Source organism: Corythoichthys intestinalis, chromosome 10 (assembly GCF_030265065.1).
Source record: "Corythoichthys intestinalis isolate RoL2023-P3 chromosome 10, ASM3026506v1, whole genome shotgun sequence".
Classification (NCBI taxonomy): domain Eukaryota; kingdom Metazoa; phylum Chordata; class Actinopteri; order Syngnathiformes; family Syngnathidae; genus Corythoichthys; species Corythoichthys intestinalis.
This window is the reverse complement of record NC_080404.1, coordinates 42,353,275-42,371,605: the sequence shown is the minus strand read 5'-3', so window position 1 is coordinate 42,371,605 and position 18,331 is coordinate 42,353,275. Positions and strand designations below refer to the sequence as shown.

The window sequence follows — 18,331 nt, the reverse complement described above, 5'->3', positions numbered from 1 at the left end:
ACGGGTCGGGGTGGACCAGCACGGGGTCTGAGGTGAAACGACTCTTGAGGTCACTAAAAGCGGCGTCTGCAGCGTCGGACCAGAGGAACGGTTTGGCGGTGGAAGTGAGGGCCGTGAGGGGAGCTGCAATCCGGCTGTAATTGCGAATGAATCTCCTATAGAAGTTTGCAAAACCGAGAAAGCGTTGTAGTTGCTTCCTGTCAGAGGGGCGAGGCCAGTCCAGAACAGCAGTCACTTTTGCCGGGTCCATTCGTAGCTTCCCATGCCCCACAATGTAGCCAAGGAAGGCAGTTTCGGGAACACTGAACTCGCATTTCTCGGCTTTTACGTACAGCCGGTTCTCTAGCAGTCTCTGGAGTACTTGACGGACATGGTCCTCATGTTCTGATGGGGTGCCAGAGAACACCAGAATGTCATCCAAATACACCACGACGAACTTGTTAATCATATCACTCAGGACGTCATTCACCAAGTTTTGGAAGACTGCAGGGGCGTTAGTGAGCCCGAATGGCATAACAAGATATTCATAATGGCCCATGGGCGTGTTAAAGGCAGTCTTCCATTCATCGCCTTCCTTAATACGGACGAGGTGGTAGGCGTTACGTAGGTCGAGCTTCGTAAAGATGGTAGCCCCGTGCAGGGGGGTGAAAGTGGAATCAATAAGAGGAAGAGGGTATTTGTTTTTAATTGTGATTTCATTCAGCCCCCGGTAGTCGATGGTGGGTCTGAGGCCGCCATCTTTTTTATTCACAAAAAAGAACCCTGCCCCGACAGGGGAGGAGGAAGGGCGAATAATACCTGTGGCCAGGGACTCCGTGATGTATGACTTCATGGCCTCCCTTTCTGGTAGAGAGATGTTGTAAAGTCGTCCCTTGGGGAGGGTCGCACCAGGCAGGAGAGAGATGGCACAGTCGTACGGACGGTGAGGAGGGAGTGACACCGCATGGTCCTTACTAAAAACCAGTCCAAGGTCATGGTAGCCTTCTGGCACTGCGGAGAGGTCAGGTTGCGTCGGTTCCTGGACCGAACAGGTAGGCACTAAGGCAGATTTAAGACAGTGTGAGTGACAATAGTTACTCCATGCAGTTAACTTAGGGTGGGTCCAGTCTATGGCGGGGTTATGAGTTCTTAGCCAAGGCAGACCAAGAACCAGAGGTGTGCGGGGACTACGGAAAACAAAAAAGGAGCTCACCTCTCGATGGTTGCCAGATAAGAGGACATCAACGGCTTCGGTCTGTCTGCTCACGCTGAACAGGGGCTGTCCGTCCAGCGCAGTAGTCTTTAAAGGGGCAGGAAGCGGGTGTGTACGCAACCCCAACTGGCTCACCAAGGTTTGATCAATGAAGTTTTCGTCGGAACCACAATCTACAAGGGCGGTGACCGTGCGGGATTGGCCCCTCCAGGACAGCGTGGCGGTGAGCTGGAGCCGGCGTGAGGAACTGTGGGACATGTGGCTCACCAGTCGTCCCTCCTCTAATGGTGAGCCTAGCAGTTTCCCGGACGCACCGGGCAGCTGCGAATAAAATGCCCCCCTTGCCCACAGTAAATACACAACTGAGCGCTGTACCTGCGAGTGCGTTCCTCCTGGGATAACCTGGCGCGGCCCAACTGCATTGGTTCAGATTTGTCAGCAGGGGGCAGTGTCGCCTGAGCCGCATCAGTGGCCTGAACAGGGAACGAAGACGGGCGTGGAAGGGCAGCTAGGCGCAGGCCGGGGGGGTTCGGCGGTTCCCGGCGTTGTCTTCTTCGCTCCCGCAAGCGATTGTCAATTTGGATCGCCAATTTAATAAGGTCGTCCAAAGACCCAGGCTCATCCCGCGTGGCCAATTCGTCTTTGAGGGACTCAGTTAAGCCGCGGGTGAAGATCTCCTGTAGCGCCGCATCGTTAAAACGGCTCTCAGCGGCCAACGTGCGGAATTCCACCGAGAATTCTGCGACGCTCCGTGACCCCTGGTGAATGGCCATCATCCGCTTGGCAGCCTCTTTACCACGAATAGGATGGTCGAAGATCTTTCGCATTTCATCGGTGAAGTGGGCGTATGAACTACACACCGCGGACCCCTGCTCCCATATAGAGGAAGCCCAATCGAGAGCCGCTCCGCGTAGGCATCCGATCAAATAAGCAATCTTTGTTCGGTCCCCTTGGTACATGGATGGCTGCTGTTCGAAGACGAGGCTGCACTGGACTAAAAAAGCACGACATGTACCAAGGTTGCCATCGTAAGGAGACGGAGCCGGGACGTGGGGTTCCCGCGCCGCAGCTGTTGACGCCAGGTTAGTTACGGGAACATGACTCGGCGAAGCGGCGGTGTGGCGGAGGGGAGGCGGGGCTGTGCGTGCATGAGGCAGCGGCGTGAGTTGTGCCTGGATGGCTTGAAGTGACTCAGAAATGTCCGTTACCTTACTGAATAGACATTCGATTGCTTGGTGGTGGTCAAGGAGTGACGTGGGCGAGCTGGCTGTGTTGTCCGTGGGATCCATGATGGCCCGATCAAACTGTTAAGGTGCGAGAGCAATAGGGGATCCCAGAGTGGACACACAGTGGTAAAAAATGAGCAATCGTTTATTGTAGGTCACAAGGCTGTCTTGGGTGTAGATTGCTGGGAGCGGAGCAGGGGAGCTGACGTGGGAGCTCGGAAGGAGGCAGGCGTGGAAGCTCGGAAGGAGGCAGGCGTAGAATCCGACAAGGAGCGCGCAGAGAACAGGACCTGGGGCAAGAGCAAAGTAGTCGTGAGCCGGGAATCAATGATATCATATAAGGAATGCGAGAAGCAACTGACGGCGAAACCAGACGAGTTGATCGGGCGACGAGGTGGAGCGTCTGCTGGGCTTTTAAAGCTGGCTGATGTTCATTGCTCTCAGCTGTGGCCGCTCCACTCGTCTGACCTGCAATCAGCTAAAAACATGCACACCTGCTGGAGGTGGGCATGTCTCAGAAGGAGGGGGAAGAGGACCTAACAAAACGGCTAACTATTAAATGATGACTTGAAGATTTATTAACAGTATGAATACATATACAGTATAAAACCAAGTCAGATATTCATGTAAAAAAACAAGATTCTTTGCACATTAAGAATCAAAGTCAACCCTTGGTGAGTGACACTATTGACTGATCGAATCAATTCCCCCACCTCCTTCTCCTTGTGGTGTTGCGTCATTGGAACGCTAGGGGCGCCAATTATAATAGTAGACAATCACTCTCGTGCGCGTGAATACAGCCCTAGCAATTTGCTGCCCCGGGCAACCGCCCAACCCGCCCGTGCCAGAGGCGTTATACAGGTTCCACTTTATTTCAAATAATGCAGTATGAAGGGGTATACAGTGGTACCTCTACATACGATCGCTTCGACACACGAACTTTTCGACATCCGACGAAAAATTTGACTCGCCATTTGTTTCTACATCCGACGCCATGCTCGAAATACGACGACAATGGCAGCACCGCAGACGAATGCACGGCAGATTTTCTTGTGTGACAAATCAACACAGGTTTCAGAAAAGGTTGGTACAGGTGGTGAAACAAGGAAAAAGTTGATGCTTACCTTCGAAATGAAGATGCAAATGACAGAAAAATATGAGCGTGGGGTGGGCATCCGTGAAATGGCTCAACAATACGTCTCCACGGTCCTCCTCCGACCATCGTTCGCCAGTCTTTATAAATCAAGCTGACAATTCTTATTGTCTCCAAAGAAATCGCCAGCTTTCATCATTTCTTTCACAACTTATTCAACACAAAACGCCTGCTGTCTGCCGCAATTGACGGTGTTCTCAAGAGAACATTCAAAGTGAAAGTGAAACTCAAGCTCACCGGTCCGTCTCTGGCACGTGAGCCCCGCGGTGCGTTCAGGTACACAAAAAAACGTCCGCCTTATTAGAACCCGATTCGTTACACTATTACAGGAATTATTATTATTCTTTTTATTACATTATTCCAATTTTGATTTATAATTTATTTGTTTTGCTACGTGTAATTGCCATTTGTAATAGCACCAGCAGTATTTTTTAAGGATTTAGTGCAGGTTTTTGGGCTGTGGAACGAATTAATGGAATTATAATGTATTCCTATGGGAAAATCCTGCTCGACATACGACCATTTCGACTAACAAACAAGGTCCTGGAACGGATTAACTTCGTATGTAGAGGTACCACTGTATATGATATGGGTGGCCTCCTGTTTTGTTGTAATGTGCTGTCAGCAGCATTTAATTTGATGACATTATCTCTAAGAACATCTAAAAAATGTAAGAAGGTCCTTTTAAAACTTGAAATACTTGTTTTTTTTTTCAAAAAGTGTTATTTTAAGACACACTAACATTACTATAACACTTATTGCATCTGTATGTGCTGATTTTGCTCTCTCTACTGTATATTGTCAGTCACATTTTTCATGGCATTTAACCATCAATAGTTATCTTTTTCTATTGCCCCATTTGAAGGGTTTTAAGAGTCTACCAAAGATTGCGTGAAATGAAGAAATCCTAGCTTTTATCCACCGAGCTCGCTACATGAACGGAGGATGACTTGCCTGTCTTTGCATCTTATATAGCCAGCAGTGACTGAGAGGTCTGTGGAAGCCTCAAAAGGCACCTGATGCATGAGCAAATAATCTCTGCATATGAGAGCAGTGGCATCTCATGTCCAATCTTTTTTTCCAACGGGGGAAATAATCTTCTTTACAAAAGAACACAAGTAGGGCAACCTATGTGAATTATAGAAATAGAAATATAGAAATAGCTCAAACTGGAATAAGAAGAAAGTGTTTAACCTGCTCCTCAAAGCTATTTGGCCGAAACATGGCTGAACAGTTTAGCAATGCATGAGTAAATAGAACATTAAAATTCAAAATGTTAAATCCCAGTGTCACAGATTTAATGGTTAATCAAAAATGAGCTTCTACGATAATGTTAACATTTTGTTAACAATTGTGGCGCAAATTTGCGAGTTCAAATTAAAAATCGGACTTTTTGTGTGTGTGTGTAAATTGAGTAAACTATTGCACTGTAAGAAAAACAACCAATAGAATTTACTCAATAAAATTGAGGTAAGAATTTACACTTAGTTTGATAATGTGAAGTTTAGCCAATTTTACTTAAATATTACCTAAATGCGTCAACAATCATGAAGGTTTACTTAACCTTTTGAAACAGATTATATCACTCAATACCTATTAAAATTGAGTATTATTTACTCATGATTGTGGTGTATTTGTATTGTATATTTTACTAAATGTTTTTTTTTTTTGGTAACACTTTACAAGAAGGGTCACTTTAATTAACATTATTTGATGCATTTTTAGACAATAACTAATGTTTAAGTAACATGACATTCATTTAATCCATTATCTAACATTTATTAATATATTAAATAACATGAGTTAATGCATTAAGTTAATGCATTAGTTAATGCATTTTAAGACCTAAGCGGAAGATAATGATGGATGGATGAATATATTTATAATTTATAATTTTTAATTTAATTAACATTAGTTAATGCATTTTTAGACAATAACTAGTGTTTAAGTAACATTACAATAATTGATATAATTGCTTATCTAACATGTATTAATATATGAATTAAAATTAGTTAATGCCTTAGTTCAGGGGTGTCCAAACTTTTTGCAAAGGGGGCCAGATTTGGTGTGGTAAAAATGTGGGGGGCCGACCTTGGCTGACGTCCTTTACGTAGAACAATATATTATTATATATTGCAAATTTTAGCAAGCCATTCTGTGTGACACATTTGCTTTATTATTAATTTTAATGAATAATTTTACAACTAGCCTTTGTGGCGTTCTCTTTCGACTCTCGGTCTCTTGCAAAATGCTGCTGCTGTAAAATTAAACTTGTTTCAAGTTGCTTCAATTTCTCGCTACGTATCTTCCCTGTAATCTTGTCGTACATGTCAGCGTGTCTTGTTTGGTAATATTGCCTCACATTGAACTCTTTAAAAACAGCGACTATGTCTTTGCAAATGAGGCAGACACAGTTGTTGCGTATTTTAGTGAAGAAATAGCCCAATTTTCACCTATCCTTGAAGCGTCAGCAGTTGCAGTCAACTTTCTTTTTTGTTGTTGTTGATTGTCACCATTTTAGAAAATTGGGTCACATGGGGTAATGTTAGGGTGCTGCTGCCTTTTACTGGGTAAATGAGGAGCAGCATTTAGTGTGTAGGTTACTTCATATGCTGGTAGCAGTACTGCTGACCAATTTATTAAGTCTGTGTGCGGGCCAGACGTTATTGATTTTATGACAAAGGCTGGGGGCCGGATGAAATTTGTCCACGGGCCGCATTTGGCCCCCGGGCCGGACTTTGGACATGCCTGCCTTAGTTAATGCATAACCAGACAGTAACTAATAGCTTGGTAAAATTAAGAATATATATATATAATACATAACATTAATTGACATACATTAGTGCATTGATAAATAGTTATTAATGTATACTGGTAGTAGTAAGTGATTGTTATTTTAAAATGAGAAACATTGCTCTGTGAGTCCTTGGGTGCTGCTAACCTAACCTTAAGTATGTTATTATATACGTGAACATACCTCATAAGTACTACTTAACCTTAATTAACCATTAATGAATGTTTTTTGGACCTTTATTGTAAAGTGTAGCACATGTGTCCCTTAACTAAGAAATTATAAATGCTTAAGTTAACAAACCCTAAACCTATATAGGCCTATATATTGTTAATTTTACCAAACCATTAGTTACTGTCTGGTTATGCATTAGCTAATGCATTAACTAATGCTTTAACTAATGTTAATTCATATATTAATACATATTAGATAAGCAATTATATCAATTATTGTAATGTTACTTAAACATTAGTTATTGTCTAAAAATGCATTAACTAATGTTAATTAAGTGACCCTTATTGTAAAGTGTTACCGTTTTTTTTTTCTTTTTTAATAAATACTGATTAGAATAGCAACTTAATTACTATTATAGATCCGTTTTTGTTGTTGTTGTTGTTTTTTTTTTTTTTTTACCGTAATGTCATTTCACACAAGAGAAACATTTGATTGTCAACGGTTTTATTGACAATTTGCTAATTAAATTTAACATTTAACAAATTGTCTGCCCAGTATAAATTGCATGCAAACATTTTTTCCTCATAGTATGAGTTCAAGTACAGTATTAACTGATGAGTGAAGAACACGAGGGCATCAGTCCAACATATAGGTAATATGCAAACAACATGAATTTCAGAACAGTTTTAACTGAACAGTGAACAAAACCAGTGCATCAAGCATCTTTCAGATTGAAATACAAATAAGACAAAAATGATATACCATAGATGTTTGAACCCCACTGGAGTTCTATGCTGTAGCATGTTAAACAGTGCAAAATAGTTTCATGAAACAAATGTAAATGAAATACATTATCAGCAGAAAAGACTTTCTAGGGTAGGTGTCACCATCTCCAATCCTCGAGGGCACCTATCCAGTCTGTTTTCCACGTCTCCCTCCTTCAACACACCTGAATCAAATAATTACGATCATAATCAGGCTATAGGATAGCTTGCTGATGAGGTGTTCCTTAATACACATTGACTAATCCGAGTTGTGGTGGCCTCTAGTGGTTGCCGCAATTACTGAGTGTTCACACGCCTCAGTTGCAGCCCAGCTTCATTCAATGTAAACAGTAACGTTAGCTGCTGCAGGTAAGGTGCTCCTGGCGGCACATCTCAGCAAAGGCAGACGGGGTACTTCGTCGGGGAATAAAATATAAAAAGATTTTTACTATACGGGCTTCTTAATTTAACACGCAGCATGCCAGGCTTGTTAATGTTTTCCATTGTCCATTTTTAAAAGAAACAGTAAGTTCAAATTTACCTGCTACTGTATGATGCCATCCAAGTTGCAGTGTCCCGCCAAATAAAATGGTTCTCCTTTCAGTTTCAAAGAAGACGCATTCGCGAATGCCCAGCCTTAAGCACACATGTAATATTTTGGGTAGATATTATCTTGTTTGTTCAAGTGGAAGTTTTTACTGATTGGGTAATATGGAAATTGGGTAACGAGAGTTCATATTAACCAATTAAACACAGTTCACTTGCTTACCTAAATACTTTTATTATAATTTATACTAGGGCTGTCAAATGATTAAAAATTTTAATCGAGTTAATCACAGCTTAAAAATTAATTAATCGTACTTAATTGCAATTCAAACCGTCTCTAAAATATGCCATATTTTTCTGTAAATTATTGTTGGAATGGAAAGATAAGACACAAGACGGATATATACATTCAACATACTGTACATAAGTACTTTTTTTGTTTATTATAACAATAAATCCACAAGATGGCATTAACATTATTAACATTATTTCTGTTAAAGGGATCCACGGATTGAAAGACTTGTTGTTCTTAAAAGTTAAATGTTAGAACAAGTTATAGTAATTTTATATTAAAACCCCTCTTAATGTTTTTGTTTTAATAAAATCTGTAAAATTTTCAATCAAAAAATCCCTGCCATTCTTCCACAGTGTCTTTAACTACGTAGGGTAGTGATTGAAATACACCACAAGGTGTCAATGGCGAGTTTTAAATTACTTGAAATACACCACAAGGTGTCAATGGCGAGTTTTAAATAACTTAGAAATCAAGCCAATGAGTGTTTTTTGTCCCTCGACTGACGCCGTAGTTCCCTGTTTCCATTGTACTTCACGCTCATTTGCTGGCTTCACAACGTACGAGACCTCTGATAGTTTGTATATTGTGACTAAATATTGCCATCCAGTGTATTTGTTGAGCTAAACGAAATGTTTGAATAAAGTTTGACCAAAGTCTGAGTAAGTTTTATGTGTATTTTGCATAGCTATTTTGATTGGGAATGAACATTATTTTTTTGAGAGATAGGAATATTATTTTTGTTGTGCTTTCACTAAATGATACTTATGTTTGTTGTGAAGGATTTGCTGAAGCTTATGCCAATGAACGACTGTGTCCACTTGCTTTTCTCTGCCTCTTAGCTCTCAATGTGCAAAAAAACGGCGTCATTCTAATCTGTTTGAGGCAATGCATGAGCTGGTCATTCCGCGCATGCATTAAATGTGTCAAATACTTAATTATTATATAAATAATATAATATAAATAATTATTTTAAAAAATTAATTACAGCCCGTTAACGCACTAAATTTGATAGTACTAATTTATACAATTTATATGGGTCATAATTACTACCCACAAAAATTGTTTGCTGTAGTGTATTTTAAATTTCTCGTTGAAAGATTAAAAAAAAGTTTTATTTTTAAATTTTATACTTGTTTTAATTCTGGTCATTTTGACATTTTTGACAGTAAAATAAATACAATTTAATGGCTTGATTGGGGAAAACCATTTTAAATGTTTGTATAATCAGAATAAATAGTCATGTATTATAAATAGTCACGAATGGGAAATAGGATTTTTTACACTTTTTAAACACGCAGGACTTATAACTGTGCTTTTCAATGTGATTGATAGTATGAAGAAAATGCAAACTATATGGTAATATGACTTGTAGGTTTAATGAATGTGGTGAAAAATTATCTCATGAAAATGTATTAGTAAATCCCTTGTGAGTCAGTTTCAGGAGTAACAACAAACTTTGCCAGAACTGTATCTCTGCCAGCACTGAAATGTTTCAGATTGCGTAAAAAAAATATCAATCAAATTGCTCATTGTGAATACACTAAAAACACAAGGGATTTCCCTACAAAAAGAGGGATGGTTTGAATGTTGGAGTGAGATAATGACATAAATCAATGAAAGAAGTGTTGGAAGCTGGTTCTGCTTGTGCATATTGCAGAGTGGGAGGAATCGTGAAGGGAAAGACAGGGAAAAGGAAGTCCGTGGAGAATATTACTCAGCTCACTGCAGGGGGGATATGTTTGTCTAAATTAATCTGTTATGAAATGTGCAAGAGCTGACTGGACTGATGCTTTGTTTAAAATGAATGAATATTAGGAAGAAGAGTTTGTGGGGGTTGGGAGGTCTTTTGAGAGGTTATGTCATGGAACCATATCTGAAAAGGCAAATTCTGCCACAGGGTGTGAACCTTCATTCTAAGGCACCTCTGTATACTAATGTCTTAACAGATTCATCCAACTAAGCGTTCAACACGAAGCCACCACACATTAGCATAGCCTTAAGGCCATTGAATGTATAGAGATAGGGAGACCATGTATTGGTTGCTTGTTACTACAGCTTCAAATGTCAAATACTGCACTGTGTGCACTTGAAGTTGAGTCCCTTCAAGGAAGAAATAGAATCATTCATAAAGTGATTTAGAAGGCGACAATATTTCATTTGTACTGTGATTGTATTTAGCTAATCTATTGAGCTAATTTACCATGTAGCAATCAAATCAAATACTAAGACGCTGACTAATTGTTGTCCTGGAACAAGCGGTGAGCAGCTCATTAATGTGCCTTTCGTTTTTTTTTCGTCCTTGTGGGTGTTTTTACTCATTGATTGGTAGCTATTTGATTCACAGTACTGCCATTATTTGTGTTTCCTACTTATTGATCTGCACAGGCGAGGCACACTGAAAATAATCTATTTTCTTCAACGTTTGTCCAGTACATAATCACAAGGGTGCTGGAGTGTATCCCAACTTACTAAGTTGCAGTAATTGTTTTTTTTAAATTTTTTAATTTTTTATTTTTTTTACTGCTTGACTGTACTGTGCTGCAACTCCAAATATTTCTTTCAAATTTACTTAGTGTTTTTTTTTTTTTTTTTTTTTTTAACTACAGTCCCTGACAAAAGTCTTGTCGCTTATCCGTTTTGTAGAAACAGTAACCTGACTTTTAATTATTCAATTGGTTTCAGAAATGGCACTGAAAAAAGATTTATAATTTAATGAACACATAACGGTCAAATTTTGGCAAGACAAAAGTTTTGTCGCCTACAGAAAGTAGTGTTAAAATTGAACAAAAAAATGTACTTCAAATACAAAAATATGTTACATAACATAAGCGAATTAAGTAGTGGTGCTGTGAGATCCAAATTTAATATTTTTTATGAATTTCATGGGCTACGGCAAGGATTCATACAATTTATTGATGAAGTCATCAGGAACATTAATTAATTTGGTGTTCAAAAAGTCTTTTTTCAAACTTGAGTCTTGAAAAAGAGGGGGTCGTCTTACAATCAGGGCCGTCTCATATTCGGGCCGATACGGTAGTTACATTTAACATCGCAGATGGGCACGGAACATATGCAGAAAATGTTGCTGAAAACAATACACAAATGCCCACTTGCCATGCTGTGGGACTTTCAAGCCTTAATTTCAGATAATGTCCATGGTATTAATGTTATGACAACAATTTACGATTATTTAGGCTATACTCTGCACAGCACAGGCCATTGGCCACATAACCACAAGTGGGACTTATCATAACGTACAGTCTAACTTGTAAAACATAAAAAAATAAAAGATTACAATATATAACACAAACCCATTCTTTTGCAAGTTTCATCCCCACCGTCTTCTCTGGCCTCAAAGTTCCCACCACCTTACAAATTGTGCAGCCCAAGCCCGAATTTCCCATAAGGGTACTGGCCTGTTGCACTGGCTGCTGGTGGTCCACCTGGCTGACTGCTGGCGCTGTAGCAGGCCCCAACTGGCGCTGAACCTGATCAGCTGCTACGGCGCAAGCCTCCTCCGTTAGCAAGATCGCTCCATCTGCCCTCTGGTTGTTGCTTTTCTGACTCGTTTTGAACCATCTTCCTTCTCAGGGTTTCCCCTACATATTAAATATTGTGGCGCACCGCCACACCAAAATAAAAGGTGCCAAGCCGTGCAAAGGAGGTGTTTTATTATTTTTTTATTTAATTATTTTTTTTAGGGCCATTTCAAACTAGTGGCAGCCTCGTGTGAAGGGTTCAGCGACAACCTATTCATTGTGTATTGTAATGTCCGTAACTATACGAGGCCCCCTTAAGGGACGATCGGACGGGGGGTTGTGACGTAGAGGGAAGCGAGAAGGAGATAGCGATCGCATGTCGGGGAAGCCCGCTGTTATTTTGTTATTCTTTTTCTTTATTATTGTTGCCACAAAAAAGTGGCAAAGCCAATACAGACTCCTCTCCTTCTTCCTCGGGTCATTACTGTATTTTGGATCGGACTTTTCGACGAAAGTGAGTGGTGGACGGCCGTCTTGGACGGAAGGGCAAGTTTGAATGAATTTGCGCCAAACGGCGGATCAGAGTGCTGCCGCGCTAATCTCAACAACGCATTCAATAGCAGAGGCGCAGGGCATATGCTATCACGGCTGACGAAACCTTGACGAATGCGCTTTTTCCCCAAGTTTCGCGAGCTATGGGACACTCGAAAAATGTCTCTCATACATCTCCTTGCTAAGCTAAATGGTACCTCGATGTGCGTTTGTTTGGAAATGTAGTTCACGAACAACAACAACAACAAAAAAACCTATTCAACTTCTCACCGAAACTAGTAAAACTCTTTACACGGCAATGAGAATTTCCCCCTACACCTTGAAATGGGTCCATTACAAGGACATAGGTTTGGTCTAAATATTGGTGGGGACGATATAACAGTATAACCTGCATGTATACTTTTTGCTGGGGACAGGACATTAATAAAACAAAACTGATTAGGTGAACGGGGGTCAGGGCTACATTTCTCATCAATATGAACCTAATTAATTGATAGGCTAATTTTGGGCATGTTGAAATAGCAGTTGATCCTGGCTGCTTGCACCCCAGATGCCGCAAAGTTCCGAAGTTTTTTTTATTTTTTTTATTTTAGGGGCATGATTTGTTGGTCCAGCTTTTCAGTGCATCAACAAATCTCCAACTCTTTCAAATGACGTTAAATTTTTAAAAACAACATGCAATTCTTGGGATTTGTTCTGTAAATATTCATGCATGTTATTTTTATTTGATACATTTTTTAAAAACATTTCTATATTATTACTGTTTTCTGTACACAAGAGGTGCCGGATCTGCCCAAATAAGTCCCGGAACACAGGGAGGCCAAAATCAAGAGGTGCCGAATCTTGTTCCGCAGGATCCGGCACAAATTACCCCCTGGGTGGCACACACTGATGTATCCATCTTATGTCAAATGTAGCAACATGTAAAACTGATATTATATAATTACTAAAGATGTCCCGATCGATCGGGACCGATCACGTAATTTTCAAAGTATAGGAATCGGCAAAAAAATATCGGACATGCCTTTTTTTAATATATACTGTATATATATTTTTTGTAATTAAATCGTTTTCTAATTGTATTTAACGTTTCAGACAAAATGTCTTACACTCATCCAGAGTCTTTAGTTTTGGCTTAAAGTAGGGCTATCAAATTTATCGCATTAACGGCGGTAATTTATTTTTTTTAATTAATCACGTTAAAATATTTAACGCATGCGCTGCACGACCCACTCACGCATCGTCGCGTTCAATCTACAATGGCGCTGTTTTACCTATATATAGAGCTAAAAGGCAGTGTAAAATGAGTAGAGTGAATTTAGGCAGCCTTTGGTGCTTTTTTTAAAATTGATTAAAGCCTTACTATCCCTCGCTCAACAATTAGAAAATATCGTGGGAAGCAATGTGGGGAAGAAAGGTAGTAGTTGATCTTTTTCTTTACACCCTATGTCATTTCCCAACGCAGAGAAGATATATCAATTGGTGCCACTTCGCACAGTCATGGTGGCACTTCCCATCATGCATTTGGGCAGAACAGTTAAATGGCTACAGTATAATTTACTGAAAGCTCAACAAATACACTAGAGTGCAATATTTAGTCACAATATACAAAGTCACATTTATCCTTTAAGAATTACATGTCTTTCTATCCGTGGATCCCTCTCACAGAAAGAATGTTAATAATGTAAATTCCATCTTGAGGATTTATTGTCATAATAAACAAATACAGTACTTATGTACTGTATGTTGAATGTATATATTCGTCCGAGTTTTATTCATTTTTTTCTTAATGCATTGCCAAAATGTATATGATCGGGAAAAATTATCGGGATGATTAGAATTGAATCGGGAGCAAAAAAAAAAAAAAAGCAATCGGATCGGGAAATATCGGGATCGGCAGATACTCAAACTAAAATGACCGGAATCGGATCGGGAGCAAAAAAACATGATCGGAACAACCCTAATAATTACATTATTATTATTATTATTAGTATTAATTATCTATGAACAGATATTTTCCAACATTTTGTTGACCAGTGTAATTAGAAGTGTGATGCTGGTTTTTTTTTTTTTTTTTTTTTTTTTTTTGCTTAAGTTAGTCTTAAGTAATGCTTTCAGCTTGCATGGCATCTGCCCCCTGAGCTCGGCCGTGGGCACTCAGTGTGTCATCTTATTATTCTTGATAGGCAGCCCAGTGGGCAGGTGTGTCAGGTCTGTCAGATTGCACCCTGGGAAAATATGCCCTCTGCAGACTTTTCTTTTAAACGGGTGGAGATAGTTGCTACAGTTCAAAAATAGAAAAGATGCTTGTATGTCCATGAGCAGGTTTGTTACTTTGAAGTGTGCCGCTTTAGCTTCACATTCAGTAATGAATAAACAAGAAGTCAAATTAATTACAAAGAAGCATGCCTTTTTTGTCCTAATTCACGCTGGTAACAACCTTTAATTCATCCTTGAAGGATATGAAATTGAAGGTTAAACAAGTTGACACCCCTCTATACTCCTTAATGGAACTAATCTATTTAAATTAATTATTATTGAGTTTGAATGGCAATATTATACACACCGTGTCATGATTAAATTAAAGGAAAACAGTAATGATTTTTGCACAATCACACAATTTATGCCCAAAATGTTGTTGAATGTGTGAAGAATATAATATTAACTTAATAGATTAGCTAAAAACCATCTTAGATAAGGCAATAGAAAGGTTGATATCTTAATAGAATCAGCAACAGGCAACTGTGAAGTTATGAAAGTGACCACATCGTGCACTTTGCAAGAGTAATTGTCAATGTAGCCACACTGGGTGAGCTAAAATGATAATGAAAGTGGGCCAGAGGCAGAGTACTGTCACTAACATGGCTTTACCATCCAAGACTGTTGCCTGCTGAAACAACAGGCTGCAAGCAATGTGAGTGAGACTTCATGCAGCATAGCAACAGGGTGCTTGGAGCAACTTACCAGCTGTCTTCGCTTATTTGACACAGTCAGGTGGTCTGAGAGCTGAACTTCATTTGTGAGGAAGCTTGTCAGTTCCAGCACGTCCACATGAAGGCCACATGGGGCCTCCACAAGTAGGACAAGCACAAGATGAAATGCCATGAGATTGGTATCGTATTTTCCGGACTATAAGTCAGTTTTTTTCCCATAGTTTGACTGGGGGTGCGACTCATACTCAGGAGTGATTTACAGTTACAGAAAACGTTTGGCCTCCGTTATTGTCAACAAAGGGTACATAACAAAGTATTGAGATAAACTTTTGGTATTGACCAAATACTTATTTTCCACCATGATTTGCAAATAAATTCTTTAGAAATCAAACAATGTGATTTTCTTGGTTTTGTTTTCACATTCTGTCTCTCATGATTGAGGTTTACCCATGTTGACAACTACAGGCCTCTCTAATATTTTCAAGTAGGAGAACTTGCACAATTGATGGTTGACTAAATACTTATTTGCCCCACTGTATGTGTGAAAATATTAACACATTATGATATAATTTCACATGTTATTTTGGTGTTTTGGAGTGACACTGATGGTTTGGTAAACTTGTTAGCATGTTCTTTATGCTATAGTTATCTGAATAACTCTTAATAGCTATGGCCACGTTCGCGTTCTGCCTTTGGCAATGCGTGTTCAATATTGACCTTTTTTATATTGAAATGCACGCTTTTAGTTTGTGGCGCTTTCAAGCCCAAGTGGCGGCGCACTTGTTAATGCGAAGAAGAGCGCTCATACGCCAGAAGAAGACAGACAGCTACGCAGCGTCTCTGAGCGAGTGGGTGAGAGAGAGGGAAACACGGCTGTGAACCTACGTTCATTGTTTATGCTTGTAAAATATCTCTACAGAGGCAATGCCTGTGTGTATCATCTTTTCTGTTGTTGTTGTGTGTTTTCCACCCGCGATCGGACACTTAGAGCCAGTTATGTGGTTGTTTGAACGATGTGCTAATGCTAGCGAACGCATGCTAACTTTGTGTCATTGCTGTAATAGCACCTAATTATCATTAGTTTACGTTGATGCTATCTGTTTGGTGTCGAGGACGAAATTGATTCAGCAAATTATACGGACGTCCAGCATCGTCATTTAGGAGTTTAGCTCGCTGTATAGCGAGGACCGAGCCGTATCGTCCTGGTGAGGACAGTATATTCGCATTTCGTTGTCCATGCATCATGTAACATCATACTGTCCACTTATTCAGCATGTTGTTCACTATTATATTTTAATTAGGGCTGTCAAACGATTAAAATTTTTAATCGAGTTAATCACAGCTTAAAAATTAATTAATCGTAATTAATCGCAATTCAAACCATCAATAAAATATGCCATATTTTTCTGTAAATTATTGTTGGAATGGAAAGATGGAAGACACAAGACAGCTATATACATTCAACATACTGTACATAAGTACTGTATTTGTTTGTTATAACAATAAATCAACAAGATGGCATTAACATTCTGTTAAAGCAATCCATGGATAGAGAGACTTGTAGTTCTTAAAAGATAAATGTTAGTACAAGTTATGGAAATTTTATATTAAAACCCCTCTTAATGTTTTCGCTTTAATAAAATTTGTAAAATTTTCAATCAAAAAATAAACTAGTAGCTCATCATTGTTGATTTCAATAATTACACAATTCTCATGGTGCTGAAACCCATAAAATCAGTCGCACCCAAGCGCCAGCAGAGGGCGACAAAACTCCAAAAAACACATGTAACAAGTGCACATGACACTGTGCTGTCATTTTAATCTGTTTGAGCGGGGCATGTGCGTTAATTGCGTCAAATATTTTAACGTGATTAATTTTAAAAAATTAATTACTGGCCGTTAACGCGAAAATTTTGACAGCCCTAATTTTTATATTAAATTGCCTTTCAAGATGACATATCTGTTCTATGTGTTGGATTTTATCAAGTAAATTTCCCCCAAAAATGCGACTTATACTCCAGTGCGACTTAGATATGTTTTTTCCTCTTCGTTGGGCATTTTATGGCTGGTGCGACTTATACTCAGGTGCGACTTAAAGTCCGAAAAATACAGTAATTGTCATTTATTGCACCTTGAAATATGTAAATTGCTCTTATCCAACAGTAAGATGAAGTAGTGATGAGTGTTAAAATCATTTGATGTCAATTAACAATTTATCCAAAGCTTTGATATGCAGTATTGCAAATGTAGAATCCTTTTAACAGTGGTGTCTGACTCACTCCGCCAGGTCTGTTCAGCAAAGCTTAGCATATAAAATGTAACTGCTCACAGTAGACTCATAAAACATCATTAGCATGGTGCCACAGATGTGAAATGACTACATGCGGGAAAAAAGAGATATTCTTTACTCCCCGTAGTTCATTTAATTTCAAACTGAAGTACCACTGCACCTATTTCTCTGCCAATATCTTGACTTTCTTGAATATATTTAGTTAGCCGTATTAAACAAAGCTTATGTGGGGTTCCATTTGAGACTTCAACAACTGTGGGATATCGTTGAATGGAGGAAGTCGCCCACACAACGCTTAATTTAATATCTTGACGGGAGCTCATGAGCACTTCTCGGGGGCTTGTCTCCGATTAGCATCCATTTAACTTGAACCATATTAAAATTTTGCCACTGTAAAATAGTGAAAGATGGGAATCTGATGCAGTCAGCGAGTGGAGGGAGAATGAAGCCTGTCTTTGCACTTTCTCGATCTCTCCTCCTCCGCTTCCCTCTTACATCCCGCCATGTCCCTATAGGAGCTTTTAGTCAGCGAGAATGTATCCTATATTGCTTGGTTTCCACACAAAAACACACATCATCGTAAAAGATATAAGTAGGGTGTTTTTTTTTCACTGCATGTCGCAATGGCAAGAAATATAATCGTATTCCCGCACTTCAATGGGTCTTTATGGATAGCACTTACAGCAAAAAGAAGATACATTCTTGAAAGCTACCAATTAAAATGCATAAGTATAGGAGAAGGGTGTTTACCATGAAATGTGATAAGTGGTTCAAAAAATATATTCAACAAGCCTTTCATGTGTGTGCTTCATTTTGTTCTTTCTTCCTGTTCTTTTTTTTTTTTGTAAAATCCAATTACTCTCCATTTCCATGTCCTCGCTTAGCAAGTGTTTGAAAGATTTGCACCAGGATGATATGGATACTCAACAGTTATGG

At 39.4% G+C, this 18,331-nt stretch overlaps 1 protein-coding gene across 4 annotated transcripts in view; it reads left to right on the top strand.

Annotated features, from left to right (window-relative positions):
* LOC130922902 (gamma-aminobutyric acid receptor subunit pi) overlaps positions 1-18,331 on the top strand; it is a 92,129-nt gene that overhangs the window by 48,179 nt on the left and 25,619 nt on the right. The gene's annotated exons all lie outside the window — the stretch shown is intronic.